This window comes from Engraulis encrasicolus, chromosome 22, assembly GCF_034702125.1.
Source record: "Engraulis encrasicolus isolate BLACKSEA-1 chromosome 22, IST_EnEncr_1.0, whole genome shotgun sequence".
Classification (NCBI taxonomy): Eukaryota; Metazoa; Chordata; class Actinopteri; order Clupeiformes; family Engraulidae; genus Engraulis; species Engraulis encrasicolus.
Window position 1 is genome coordinate 18,419,943 of NC_085878.1, and position 15,280 is coordinate 18,435,222.

Below are 15,280 nucleotides of genomic sequence, written 5' to 3' on the forward strand. Positions count from 1 at the left end.
GTGACCCCTTTAGTTGAGTTCAATAGTCTACATGAAATCTCTGCACTTTTGGGACCCAATAGTACCACTATTGGGATTGGCAGCTCCCTAAATGAAAATGAGAAAAACTTGCCTGGATGAAATGTTATGAACTGTATGCGTTGTGCTGCTTGCTGAAGTAACATGACACCCACATCACCTTCCAGAAATAAAGTGTATACAGGCTACCTAACCAGAGTCCTAGAGACCTATTGCTGCTGTGTGATGAAATCCAGGCAAAGGTCCAAAAGCTTTGGCAATTGCTGCAACATGTAAAAAAGGTAGACAGATTAGGCCCCTGCAGATATGGCATGTGTAGATGGATTCACTAAATTCTTTAACCACTTAAATGGCTTGGGTCAGACAAACTGGGCTGCACACTGACCTCTTCCATGTTGCCCATGTGGTTTCGTTGGCTGTGTGTGACAACCTCCGTACAAGGGCCGCCGATCAGCAACTGAAGGCAGATTTATTTATTTATTTTTGAAAATGTCTGCACCTTTTTTATTAAATGTATTGCATTGCACTGGTATCACATTGCATTAAATGTACTAGCCAAGTGACACAGAGAGCAGGTAAATACAGTGTATTGATCTGTACCATTTATGTCACTTCTTAAAGATTCAATTATTCAACTCTATATTCAAAGAGGCCGGTATTGCTCTACCATTTTCCACGAACCAGTCAACTTCCTGGGAGTAATTGCAGTACTTTGAGAAAGTGATCTTTCTAGCCTAATCATTCATTGTGCTTGTGTCAGTATTGTAGTGTCATTGTTTATTTACAGTGTGTCGACGCCATCTACTGGATACTCAGCGCACGGTTCATTTTCTATCCACTTCATAATTTCATTCCAAAGCACAGAGTGAGCTCTTTGATGCAATGTAGGCTAAACTCACCTAGAGCTCTAGTTGTGTATATGATATCCAATGACTTATGTAGACCTCCTTGTGTATACCCGTTGTGGATCGCTGAATACATAGCCTCGACATTAAATCCATATTTCGGTCTCCGGTCTCAAGTCAACTGCGGCCGTCTTGCCTACTGTCGTCACCAGCTATGGAGAACACGACAGTGGCAAAATGAATGATTGTTCCAACCGATTTCAATAAAGGTTCTCTGATCTGACCGCTTGAATTGACTATCCGGCTCCCTCTTTTATTGCAATGCTTACCAGCAAAAGTATCAAACACACTTGAATCCTAATAGCCTACATTACAAATATCTGACTGGACCATCGTAGGAAACAGGTTTGTACCGGTAAGCTTATGTCTCTCAGTCATGCAGTACACGGAGCTGGATTTCAGTGAAACATTGCACTTACAACATGTTAACTTAAGGTCTCTCTAAACGTGCATTTTGGTCTTCTTTGCAAAACAACTTTGTCATCATGCCAAATGCATAGCCTGCTAACTTTAAGCTCTTAAAACGCACTTGTCGTGAGCAAAATGAAGCTTGACAGGACACGAACCATAGCATATTTGATGAAATGTCTACTCACTTTCCTCATCTGCTGTCTGCGAATCTCAACAAGTTCGCCCATGAAATAAACAATTAAAAACAATGTTTTCATAAAAATGGGTAAGCAATAGAGGTATGCAACCTTCAGTCATTCCACTCGTCAGTAAACGCCAGCTGCAGTTACCGTAGCAACGATATCAACAATTGCTCTTGAGATCTGTGTCTGATTATTTCAGACTAAACAAACTTCCGCCTCGTTGGTTATGCTAATCAGTGGGAGGAGATTATTTAAATATTCATATTTCTGCTCGCGCGCGTGAGGAAATTCATGTCACCTCTCGCGCGTGAGACGGTGTTTGCGCGCGCGTGGCAGCGTTTGCGCGCGCGCGCAGAGCAAAATCGCGCGCGCGAGAGTGTCTACACGCGCGCGCAGAATAAAATACCTCGCGTGGGCAGTAAGTGGCGCTCGTGGACCTTTTGTCCACATAATGACGCCATACTATGCGGCAACTCCGCTAATTTATGATGATGTTTTGCTAACAACACAGCCCTGCCAACAAACACTCGTCTATCAACAAATTTAATCTAATAGTAATAAGTATAGTCTTTCCGTTATGTTTCAATTACAGCTAAGCATATCCAACCCATGAAGGTAAAATTTAGTCTGCTAGTTATGGCTCTGTGGCAGGCTAGGTTTACATCCCAAACAGTTTAGCGTCTTCTTCCCTTCGTGAATAACAGGTCGGCTTATATCCGCTATTGTGTTTGTGAGACGGTGTATTTCTGTAACATTCAATGTTGTCTTTTGGTAACGTCATGATAGCTTGTTAACTGTTAAGAGTTTGCTCTTTGAGTAGTAAAAATCACACAACACAATTCGGACCGTTAGCTACTGAACTGGAGAAGCTGCTCCTGGTATTGTGCTGGTGAGGCGGTCTATTTCTGTGACCTTCAGTATCGTGTTTTGATAATATCTTGAAAAGTTTGTTGTTTAAGTAAGGATCACACAACACAATCTTTACCCGACTCGTTTACTTAAACAGCCGGTTTCCTCGCACCAAATGCATACCAGAATGAAAACAGAACTGATGAGATAAGCAATCCGATTGGCCCACGTCACACAAGTACGGTGGCCAGTGTTAAACAAACAATGCATGATAATTTTGTATTGTGTTTGTCAAGGTTCGTTTGATATTAGGCCAGAAATATTCTAGTAAGAGGAGATAGAACAGGTACATAGAAATTAACGGTGAAGATTCGTAACGCAAATATGGCGTCTACCCGCACATCTCCCGCCTTTCTGGTAACAAGAGCCAATGTGCCTGCTGAGCTGCGTTGCCAGTGATCCAATCATCTGGCTGCATCGGCGCACGCGAAATTATGCACATGCTCAGTTTTGAAAAGCCGTTGCTCTCGTGCCGTTATGGAACTACTGCGCCTGCGCTCTGTCAAAAAAACCGTGAGAAAAGTGGCTCAAAAAGCTTTATTTTGACTCGTATGACACAACCAAGTAGTCTAGATTGATCAGTTTTTCACGGTCGTTTCAACCATATGGTTTTCACAACCGCTGGGTTCCCCTCCGTCCTATACTCAGTTTCCCCATTCATTTTTCCCATTGACTCTCAGATCTGGTCTACTTAATCGCGAAATAGCACCCCGGAGGCGTCACCAAGATGGCCGCCATATGTCCCCTCTCATTCTAGAATCTCTCTGATTAGGCCTAGCCTACGTATTTGTATTTGAGTTAAGGCTACTTGGGTCAAAATGCACTCCACCCGCAGTTGCATAGCCTATCTGAATTTGACTGTAGGCCTAGTCTATTGTGATGAGATGTATCCTATTTGTGAATACACCACTCAGTGTACAAAAATAGTGTACGAGAATAGTGTAGCCTACAAGAATAGTGTAGGACCCACTAAACATAGAACGTCACATAGACGTTCATATCTTGTCCATATCGCGTCCGTCCGTCTAAGACCAGTTCTGTACCCAAAAATGACGTGCAAAATAGGTATACTATTTTGACGTCAAACTATGAGGTCCATTAGACGTCTGAATATAGTTAATAATTTACCCAATGGGGACTGCCTAAACAGATGTGTCAAAAAAAATAACACATTGGGATGTGTAGACAGTGACAGATTATGTGTCATTTTTGTGTAAGATTTCACAGAATGTGAGATTGAAATGTGAGATTCATTTCTGGGTCGTGCTACAACAAGTGAGAAACTAACGGCCGTTTGGCTGTCCAATCGCGTGACTGTGGACATTTGAAAGCAGACTTCCGCCCGCCTTTTCTACCGTTGGAAATGCAAGATGCGGCGACTTGACTTCAGACACCGAGAGAGGCTGGCGTAAGTAATTCACTTTATTGGTATAATTTCGTAACAATTACGTGTGTTACCGTTAATGTATGGTTAAAATCAAACCCTGCTTCACAAGTTTTGCTGTACGAACATTGGAACAGCCTCAGTGATTATGTGAACATTAAGCTAGCCTACAGATTTAGCTAGTTATTGATACTCAGTTAGCTATTGATCTTTAACGCTTGCACTATAAATTATATTTATTTTCTTTTAATTCACATGTGGACTAACTTAATGGTTAAAACGTGTTGTGTTGGGAAAATTAAAGGTTTGAAATGTGATATTGGATGGTTTGCTAACATTGGTTGCTAATATGGTAACTGATAATTAGCTGGTGTGGAATAAATCAGGCGGCACTTTACTGATGTGAAGTTTGAAAGCTATTTTCCGAACATAAAAGAAAGAAAGTCTGACAGGATTTGTGCAAGGATACTGAAACACCACGGATGGATTGACGTAGAGCTAGTACAGTGGGGCAAAAGTGGATGCTGCTAGTAACAGGTATCGGAGGGGGCAAGGCAAGGGCTAGCTAGCATAGAGGCGATTTTAAACTTCAGCGCTTCAAACGTAAGCAGTTCTGCGTCAAATCATGTAAATCAGACCATCCGCCACCCTCGTACATGATAAAGAATAGCACCAGTAAAAGCAAGCAGTATCCCACTGTTTTGTGTTGGCTCGATGAAAGGTGATAAAAACGAATTTCCGAATCACATTATGTCGGCTTGGTTGTTGTTGTGGCCAGTCAATAGACAAGCTTTGAACCGTAGTTCCATGTAAGTGTCGTGGTTTTCACGTGGTTTCAGTATGTAGTTGAATATGGTAGATCTGGGCAACTGGTCAACGCTGTCGTGTTTTGTCTCGGTAGACCTCGTATGACGGTGTGTTGGGAAAATACCGGCAGTTGTTTCAGATGGAGGGTGCGACGTACCAGATGTACGCTGTTCGAGGGATAAAACTGCCACGCACGAGATTTTGTAGGCAATGGTAATTGGTGACGATACCATGACGTTTGAAAAGAAGATTCAAAGTTTGAGTTTTATGTGGCAGAGTAGAACAGCTGCGTGTGAAGTGTGGCGACTACCAAGGTATCAACACCAGTTATGGCTACGGGATTTTAAAAGTACCTTCAATGCACTGGGAACTAACGTGCTCTCCCCCTCTCTCTCTCTTCTCTCTTCGTCAGGGCCCAGGTCTTGTGGCCACATCTGTCCAAGCTCCTACTCTGATTGAACAGTTGGATGATCAGACTGATGGTAAGTGTGTGTGTGTGTGTGTGTGTGTGTGTGTATCATATTGTCTATGTGATCATGTGTCTAATTGCCATCCACTTACAGGCCCTCTGCCTCCTTTCATTTGTTTTTTTAGATTTTTTTTTATTGTTGTATTGTATGCAATTGTGATAAATATGTTACTGTGATAGTGTTATAATAACACAGAGACTTTGGTAAATGTGAAATTTAAGTACTGCTGTACAATTTTCTGCTCTCATTTTCAGATGAAAAGTGCTACACAGTTCTCACACATCTTCTGACTCCGAAGCCGCTGCAGTGTAAAATCTGAGATGTCTTTTCTGGTTGATTTTGTGCAGGTATTTTTCAAAGGATAGTTACTTTTAAAAACTTCTTTTAATCTTTAAAAACATTTTCACGCAGAGCCTCTGTTAGGACCTCATTGCGATACAGAGTTATGACCTTGTCACCAAAATGTCAATGACCATATTTTAACCTGCTATTTAAGGCTGTCATAGCCATATTCTTATAACAATGCCGTTAAGTTCAAGAGAACTATAGTTTGGTGATATGGATCCCAAACGGAAGGGAACAGCAGCGGTTTGTAGTTGTAGAGAACTAATTAGCGCCAAGTGTTGTTAACCTTTTGTTTCTTGTTTACCTGTCACAGTAGCCCATAGCACTTTTGTCATAGAGAGCAACTTGGTCAGTAAATATGTGCCTGCTGTATAAAGTAGCAGTATTTGGATGAGTTACAGCTAACACGGACGGCAAACTTGAGACTGTATATTGTGTGTTTGACAGATTTCTGACAGCGACAGCGATGGTGAGGGAAGCAGTGTACCGAACTCTCAGATGACTCGGACCAGGTGACCAAACCCATGCAAAGCACAATGTGAGTGTACACACACACACACACACACACACACACACACACACACACACACACACACACAGAGACCATGAGTCAACATAGTAGCCCCTACAATATTTTTCCAATTTATTGCTGTATGCTTACCATATCCATCATGTTGATGTGTGTTAATGCATCCTTGTGTGTGTATGTGTTGGTGTTAGGACTGTGCTGAGGCGTTCCGCCCCCCTCCCCCTCCACACCACTCAAGGCACGGCGGCGGCCCAACCGCAAACTAACGTGAGTACACAACACACACACACTTGTGTGCATGCCACGCACTGACACTTTCTCTACAGTGACTTGTCAACTTTCCTTACATTGTGTGTGTGCGTGTGACAGGGAGATTAACATGAGGCTGGATGCGCTTGGCTCCCTGCTGCGTCCATCACCAGAGGGGCCGGGATTGCTGCGGCAGCTAGCCAATTAAAGGAGGAGGATGAAGGAGAGGAGTCTGACGATGCCGACATCGCCATCGTATGCAGTCCACGCCCTCGCAGGAAAACCAGCCAATGAAAACGCTTGCAGCAGCATCAGCAGAACACACCGGCACGACTGGTACACTTAAAGATACGCCACAGACCAGACATACACCAAATACAACTAGCACAGGTACACACACACACACACACACACACACACACACACACACACACACACACACACACACACACACACACACACACACAGCAGTACATCTGTTTTGTATAGCGCTTTGCCTAGTCAAAGACTTTTTACAGGAAGTATTATAATTCTGTTTTATAGTTGGGGGAAGCCATGGAAAGTAGATAACCCTATACAGCTGATGTGTGTGTCAGTAATATTTATGTGTATGTGTGTTGCAGACAGAGCTTCTGAAGCATGCAGTGGAAGACCTGTCAGTCAAGCTAAAGGTCCCGCCCTCCAACCTGCTGCTGCTGCACGGAGAGGCGGAACTTAACACCTCACACACTATTGGCCAGCTAGGACTCTGCATCGCTGACATCTTTGGTAGGAATGTGTGTGTGTGTGTTTGCGTTTGGGTGTGTTTGCGTGTGGGTCTGTGTTGGTGCAAGTCAGTCTTGGCTCCTTCCTGATATTATACTGTATAAGTTCATACGTATACCGCATTGCAAAATGAATTTCATATACAGTATATCACGAAAGTGAATACACACCTCACAGTTTTTGCAGATTTTTGATTATACATTTTCATAGGAAAGCATTACAGAAATTTCACTTTGACACAATGATTAGTGACCTTTTAACAACTTATTTAACCGCTTAAATTTCTTGCGTCAGCATGACAATCATGAAGTAACGAAGATGGTTGACAGTTCTTCTTATGTTCACTGTCCCTGGGTCGCTACAGTATGCTTTAAATTCATCATTTAAAGACGGTTTTAGCTAAATTTTCTCCCATGGGAGACCATGCCCCCAGACCCCCCTAGTATGACTCAACACTATCCCCCAAAAACGCCACTGCACACCACACATTCGCGTGCACCGCTGCAGCACACGCGCTGCTCCGTGCCACCGCGCCACGCCGCACCTTTCTCACCTTTTTCACCCTTGACCCGTTTTCAAGTTCAAGTTCAAGTTCAAGTAGGTTTTATTGTCAATTTCTTTACATGCACTGGTCATACAAAGAATTTGAAATTACATTTCTTGCTTTCCCATACAGACATAGACTAATTAAGGTAAGGACATAGACAGTATAGACATAGACAGTACATGCCTGTATACTTAGTTTGACTGGTATGCTTCATACCTTTCAATCAGTTAAGTAAAACTTGCTATTAAGTATTATTGATGATGTCTCTCTCTCTCTCTCTCTCTCTCTCTCTCTCTCCCTTCTTCTTCTTCCTCCTCTTCTACTTCTTCTCAGTCTGGAACCAACTTCACATCCCTCTTCACTGCACTACTGACACTGAGATGGAATCCACAACCCAACCACTAGTGGTCTGCATTGGGAACCTGAAGACTCTGTCATAACCGCCAGGAATGACCGTGTGACCATTCCCGTTGCAGACGGCCTGACTTGCACAATTGACAAGCTGTTCAAGCTTTACTGGGTCTGCAACTTGTTATATCCAGCACAGCTCAGCTCTGTTTTCACCTTCTTTGAATATGTTTATGACGTTCCCATCTCAACCAACAAACGAACAAAGGCACTACAACTTCTCTCAAAGCTTCCCAGCAGCCCAGTGATCACTCAACATGTGTTTATGCCCAAAATGTAAATAGCTACTACAGACATCAAGAAAGTAGTTTGGCATCTTTGTCATGTACACGCTTTGTCAGATGCACAGGATATGATGATAATTTGCAGCCAAGATGGCTGTTCAAGTGTACAAGGACTTACTATGTAGACACCACCTACGTAGATATGTTGTAAAACTGGACGATTGTGAAATGATATGATGTGGCAGATGTAAGACCCATTGATGTAATGCAGAGTTTTCATTCAGATGAACTGTCTCTTAACCCAAGGTACAATGTCTTTTCTTCCAATATGTTGGATCCTACAGTATTTCATAAGAAAGTTTTCAAGAGTATTTAACACTACTTCGAATTTCAAGACTTTTGGGTTTTGTAATACACCGGTAATGTTGTTAAGAGATGATAGTGTACGAGTCATAATCATCAATACTTCATGAAATTCGCAGTGGTGTTAATTATTCTTGAAAAAGATCACATTTGTTATCTCCCCCTCTTCTGAAAAGCCTAACAAAAAAGAATATGACAGTAAAGTTAATGTAATACAATTTTTTTTAATTGAATGTAAACACAACTCTACAAAAAAAAAAAACGTTGCAGAGGTATGTAGTCAAGACTTTTGAAGATTTAACCTTGTAAACAAAAGTGTTTGCTAAATAAAAGTAACCCCCCCCTGTCACTTTCCATGTGATAATTGTCTGTATATTTTGAAAACTAGAAGTTTCAAGGTTTTTAATGCTGTCACTTAAATGTTTGAATGACAACTCAGAGTTAATTTAAAGTCAAAAAGACGTCCACAAAGAGTGATGTCCCATTTGCTATAAGACATTTTATTTATTTTAGCAACAGATTAGAACATTTGAGTGATCTGAATGGGAGGCAGTGATGAGGTTACTTCAGTTCTGAAGCAGTCGATACAATTAACAAGAAATGCTATTTTGCATTGTGTTGCATACATGGAGCATCAAAGGACTTTTTAAAGATAGTGTAGTTTAACTTTTTTGCTTTGAAAATCTGCCATCTTAATTCAACGAGTCTGTGGGTAAGAATTGACCTGTTTGTTAGGTTGTTAGGCTTTTGTTATGAGGCTATGTTAGGTTATCTCGTTTTAGCAAATGGAGTTTTGGATGGAATAAATGTAATGGCCGCACTACTGAGGTAAGGAGGGGGAGAGGTTCATTCCAATTTCGAAAAAGACGTTGATAAGACATCCCTAATGACCTAATATGGACTAGAATTTGCCCTTATCTGGAGGTCCTGATGACGTTCATACCTGACGTCATAATAACGCAAAAAAAAAAGACGTCATCTGGCGTTACATTCTGGTACCCTGCTGGGACGTCCAACAATGACCTGGAAAAGACGTTGTTTGGACGTCTTTTTGCCCAGTGGGGATTTTGCCATCCACAAGTTTATCCCATCACGCATGGTTTTTTTTTTTTTCAATTCATAAATCGGCTCCGTCAAATAGGCTACAGCATCGGTCTAGGCTGTAGGCTACACTCACCTGTGGCCCAAGTTTTTTGTTTGATTGTGATATTAAAGCTGTATTTTACATTGATAAGATAGCAGTAGGTAGGCCTGGCTAACGGGTCAGAAACAGTTGAATGAGGAAGGTCGAAAAACAGGCAGAACACGTTAACGCAGTTGCGCACTGAGAATCCATAACACTTCCAAGTGGGTGAAAGACTTGACTGTCTCCGTTCTCTCTATTCGCTTCAGGGCCGTTTTGCATATGCTGTTGACAAGACTAACTTTTGGTTGTTAAGATGTGAAAACCCTACACTTTTATTGCCTCTTGGAGCATAACATTAATTAGAGGACGTGCGCTGATTTTATCCAAATAGGTATAGGCCTAGTATCACGACATGACCAGTAGCCGTTTGCATCAGCAATGTTGGCAACGTTTCGCCAGTTAGTATAGGCTATGCATAGGCTACAATTCAGTAATTAAAATGCAACAGAGTTTTGTTCATCATATCTGCAACAGTAACGTGGATACTAAGCCCATACGACTTTGATACTGTCGACCAACGTTGACGAAAGCACGTGAGCGAGAACTTGTTGTCACGATGTGGGTGTTATTAAATACAGCGCATTTGCAGTCGGCCACAAATATGAACGAGACGATGAGCTCGCACCGGTTTGCTCTACTACACCACGTGTGAGGAGTGGGGGGGACAGGCAGTGAGGAGGAGCTGAAGTGGGGACCTGCGCAAACTTGTGTAGAGGTGTGAGACAAGACCCATATACACACGTGAGTGAGTTGTTGACCAACCAGTTCATGGGCGCGTGACCTCGGAGGCAGTCCGCCGACGAGCGTTGAAGGGGATAAGCAACTGCAGAGGTTGCAAGATCTGACTGCAGCCGCATTCATCCCGCGATAGTTTTACACCATGTGACATGTCACCTCGTCAACGCAACGTCGACGAAATTTCGAAGTTTGACAGGAAATCTAACCGTCATGCAGCATTTTCCATCCAGGGTGCATTGCTGTCTAAATGCGCATGCATGCGTTGACACGTCGAATGCACCTATTGGCTTGACGTCGTTTAAAAAAAGGCGCGCGTCGTCGGGTGGCATGCAATTAATGAAACTGAAACTGAAACGGATTAAAAAAAAAAACTGGCCTGTCCTGTCGATGAATGCGAACAGAAAAACCAAGAAACAGAGATAGGCCTAGGCGTTATTATAAGACCCAGTAAACCAATCCATCGAGGACAGCCCATTGCGCAACCAGTCCACCGGGCACGTCATTTCTGCCAGGGACTGAATAGAAATGCAGTTACTAAAATGAAACCATGCACCTGAAAATACTAGGTCTGAAATGTATTTGTATGAAACATAGCCTATCGCCATTGTGCATTAGGCCTACAGACAACGAGCAAACAAGAACTAATCTTTAAAAGTCAACAGTAGCAACGCATGCGCTCAGTATTCAGTCTGGCTTGCAAATAGACCACAGGACGCATTTCAACGCGTTATATCACAAGGGTGTCACGATATCACTGAAAGACGTTGAATTGATAGGTTTGAGTCCGACAAGTCGTGCCGCTTGTCTTATACTGGGCGTACTCTTTCAATTTTGGATTGCGTCTTTGACAGCCAGCTCAAGGGACTGCCGCGGGAGCGAAGAAAAGAAATATCCACAACTTCGCTGAATAAATATAATTTGAACTGTGTAGGCCTACAGCAATTGCAGATGATTAGATTCTTGGATAGCCCATTTTGTGAAGGTTAACTTGCCACCAACAAGGAAAGGTGATCTGATTTCAATCCTCCCCGAGAATATTCTTTGTGTCTTCAAATTTCCACCTGTCAACAGCAGATATAGACTCCCACCTAACGACCACCGCAACACTTGGCTTGGCTGATAACTCAAACATTAGGCCTGTATGCAAGGCTAGACAGCGGGTTAAACAACCAGGTCCCTTCTATTTGGTTAATAATGTTTAAGATAAAGATGACTTCGGAGCAGGATATCAGAAATAAACAAGACAGCACAGGCTTAGTTTTTAATATATATATATATATATATATATATATATATATATATATATATATATATATATATATATATATATATATATATATATATATGGCCACAATATCGCGTTATTACGCATCATATGCAATGCGTATTATTTCATGAAACCTCAAATCGGACGTAATAGCCTGTACCCAGCACTTTTCAAACCTTTCTCAGATTTATGGTAGCCTAATTGTCCCAAGCGATTTTGAAATCAAACTGAACCATGCACGGAAGACTCGCATTGGATAGGGATGGGCTTCAGCAAATAACACAGCAAGGCGCTCAAAAGTAATGGTTAATAACATAACGTGGGACTTATGATGCGTCCTTTTCAGATTAATTGTGAACATTGGGTGGACTATTTGGCTTTCAACTTTAGACATAGGCTACAGAGTTGGATTCCAGGTCAAAAGCAGCTGTGCTGCTGACGTAATATTAGTAATAGAATGCTTGATGAAACGCTCCATGCTGCGCCGAGATTTCAGAATGTTGACTGTCTAAAATTCTGCACTTCCACGCGTTTCAAACAGGCGGCGTAGGGTACATGTACACAATGATAAAAATAATGGACATGAAAACAAGTGGTCATTGGAAACTCCATTAACTCCACTAACCACAGTAAAGCAAAATATTAACAATGAAATTTATTCTAAATAGCATAATAGGGCCCCTATATATATAGCATAAAAATGATTTGTGCACAAACGTTAATTTTGCCTGCACAAACGATTCCAATTTTCAAGTCATTTGGATGTTGATTGTGTGCTGAGTGACCTACTGTCAAAAACTTAAAAGTTAAATAACATAAAAACAGTTTGTGCACAAACATTAATTTTGCCTGCACAAACGAAGCACAAACAATTCCAACCATTTTTTAGTCATAAATGGGGTGCTGAGTGACCTAAGGTCACCAACATCTTAAAATGCAGGGATTAAAGCAAAAAAAAGTAATCTGACTGAACTTTTTTACCGGTTAGGCACCCGATCGAGTATCACTCCGTAACCCTACGAAAACCAATGTAGCCAGGCTCTGCCCTCATGACGAAACATACATGCAAGGAATGGTGCCAGAGCCAGCGGCATAGGCAGACGGGGCAGTCGCCTAGAGCAGAATAGGCCTATGTCTTGAGGGCCACAAAAAGTACCACAAAATCAGAACTTCAACCAACATAAATCTTTACACTTCACATGAACAATGAATATTCATTATACACTCAGTAGACCTATATAGACTCAGTATGAGTGTACCAGGTACTAGATCAGATGTGCTCAATCAGATATAGGCCTACAATGCTATGTTTTTACAGATGCCAATTTCTAAATACAAAAAAGGAAAGAGGGCGGGCAGGCCTAGGCCGCTCACCAGATTGACTAGAACTGGCCGAGAATGGAGGGATAATGGATACTATATCAGACTGCAAAGATTGAACTGAAATTTGGGGCATGTTTTGGTTATTTCCTCTTATTTCTACCCATTGTTTATGAATTGTTCACAACATCATGCAGAATGGATTCACAATGAATGCTGCTTCAAAATGGTAGCTGATCTCACAGAATTATTGACTTGGAATTGCAATGTGTTGATACAGTGAGTGATCCCATTATGGGGTTTTTTGTTGTAGTAGTAGGCTATATTTTGTCTTTCACATTAGAATGGGCAAACACTGTTCTGGTGAAAGCACTGGTGCGCATTGCTTGCAGTTGTATTTCTGACATTTAAAAAGCCCTGATCATAGCAATCAGAGGGAGAAAACTAGCTTTAATTATTTGTATGTTTTTCACCCTTAGGCCTTTTTCAGTATTCATCCTGTTACAAATAACTTGTTGGCGTTTACAAACGTGCGGTATGTCTACCTCTGTGTTCTACCGTTTTGAAAACTACTGGCTACTCTTTTGCTTCTCGATGTGCGGTGCCAAGCACACGCTTAGTCCTACCATTGATTTAAAAAACGTCCCCGATTCTTCCTATGCGCACGTGTTCTACAAGCTGACAGGACGCAGCAGACACGACAGTCACAGACATACGTCCATCGTTTACAAAAGTAACACACTTTCCCAAGCTTGTCGCGCAGCTTTCCACTCGAATCAAGGCAAATCACCCACCCATCAGTCCTGAGTGCGCAGTGCGCAAATAGGCTAGAACTGAACTCAAACGAAACGCATAATCCGAGAGGATGAGCACAGAGGTTGAGCCACTCAAAAACAAGCGCACACACAACTGTTGCTGCTGCACACTATTCCAGTTAGCAGAAATAGCGTCACACAGTAACAAGCCTTGAAAGTGAAACAAACGTCGAAACGGCATTTATCGACCATGAGTCCACCCATCAGAACAGAACAAGACGTGGCATAAATTGGCTCTGCCAGGGATAGCCTATCCGTGACCCAAATGCAACCCATGTTTAACTTATTTCTTGAATATATATATCGGCAACAACAAATTTTATCTGATATGAGTACAGATGAGACTGTGAATTATCCGCTGTCAAAAAGACAACTAGCTCTACACGCAGCCAGTCAAACGCGCTAAACTATGAGGATGAAACGCATGGTAGGCTATCCTAGTTAGCTGCCATAGTCGTCCCATTGGGGCTATGAATAATGCTAGTAAGAGTCAATGCTTAAAAAGCAACCCCTTAATGAAAAGGACATCATACGCAGTCGAAGTAAACTATTCATTTTTTTCTAAATATCTGCCACTGCAGGTGCAATGATATGGAAACGTCACTGCACTTAATACATTGCATTACAATTATTTTCTTTTCTGCCATCAGCAACAATTTTGGCTATTTATTGTTTTAATCTCTCGCGCTGCGCTGCCACAGAATTGTTGACCGCTCGTGTACTTTTTTTTGGAACACGGAAGAACAGGGGATGACCCAAAACTAGGCTACTGATGAGTGAATGTTGTATCACACCGCCAATGGTGGAGTGTAGCCTATAACTACATCCGTACACCAAACACACGTCCCCTTCTCATGACCAGGAGTGCTCTCGATTTGAGTTCAGTTGGAAAGTAAAAAATGTAAATTAATTGACATAAATTATACGGACGGAAATCCGTCCAAACGAAAATCCAGTTGACGGAATTCCGTCGTAGCGACGGAAAACTTTAATCCCTGAAAATGTAAATATCTTAGAGGGTTTGTGCACAAACGCTCATTATGCCTGCACAATCGTGCACAAACGAACCAAAATGCTTTTATTCAGATTTTCAACATATGGGGTGCCAACTTCACACTGGTGGGAAACCTGACAATTGGGGTAGTTTGGTTCTGGGGGGAAGGGCGTCAGCAATCAAACACAATCAAACATTTCAAACAAGTCATTTACGTTTAAGTTTAGGGTTAGGGTTAAGGTTAGGTTTAGGGTTAAGGTTAGGGATAATGTTGGAGGAAGGGAGACATGGCATGAAGCTGACACAACGACAGCGCTCCCCTCCCGGAATGCACGCATGCTGCTCGGGTGCTCTCTCTCTCTCACTCGCTCTCTCTCACCCTCTCTCTCACCCATTCTCGACGACAGCGCGTGTTGCCCAACTACGAAAAATGAGGCTATATCG

The 15,280-nt window shown here is 42.1% G+C and overlaps 1 protein-coding gene and 1 long non-coding RNA gene across 2 annotated transcripts in view; one reads left to right on the top strand and one right to left on the bottom strand.

Moving 5' to 3' along the window:
• Nucleotides 1–15,280, bottom strand: part of LOC134438423 (WD repeat-containing protein 76-like) — an 89,639-nt gene that overhangs the window by 22,790 nt on the left and 51,569 nt on the right. The gene's annotated exons all lie outside the window — the stretch shown is intronic.
• On the top strand, nucleotides 3,680–8,865 carry LOC134438455 (uncharacterized). Its single transcript, XR_010032586.1, has 8 exons — nucleotides 3,680–3,833; nucleotides 5,029–5,098; nucleotides 5,341–5,433; nucleotides 5,879–5,969; nucleotides 6,152–6,227; nucleotides 6,330–6,545; nucleotides 6,833–6,977; nucleotides 7,855–8,865. It is a non-coding gene; the product is annotated as an uncharacterized LOC134438455 (long non-coding RNA).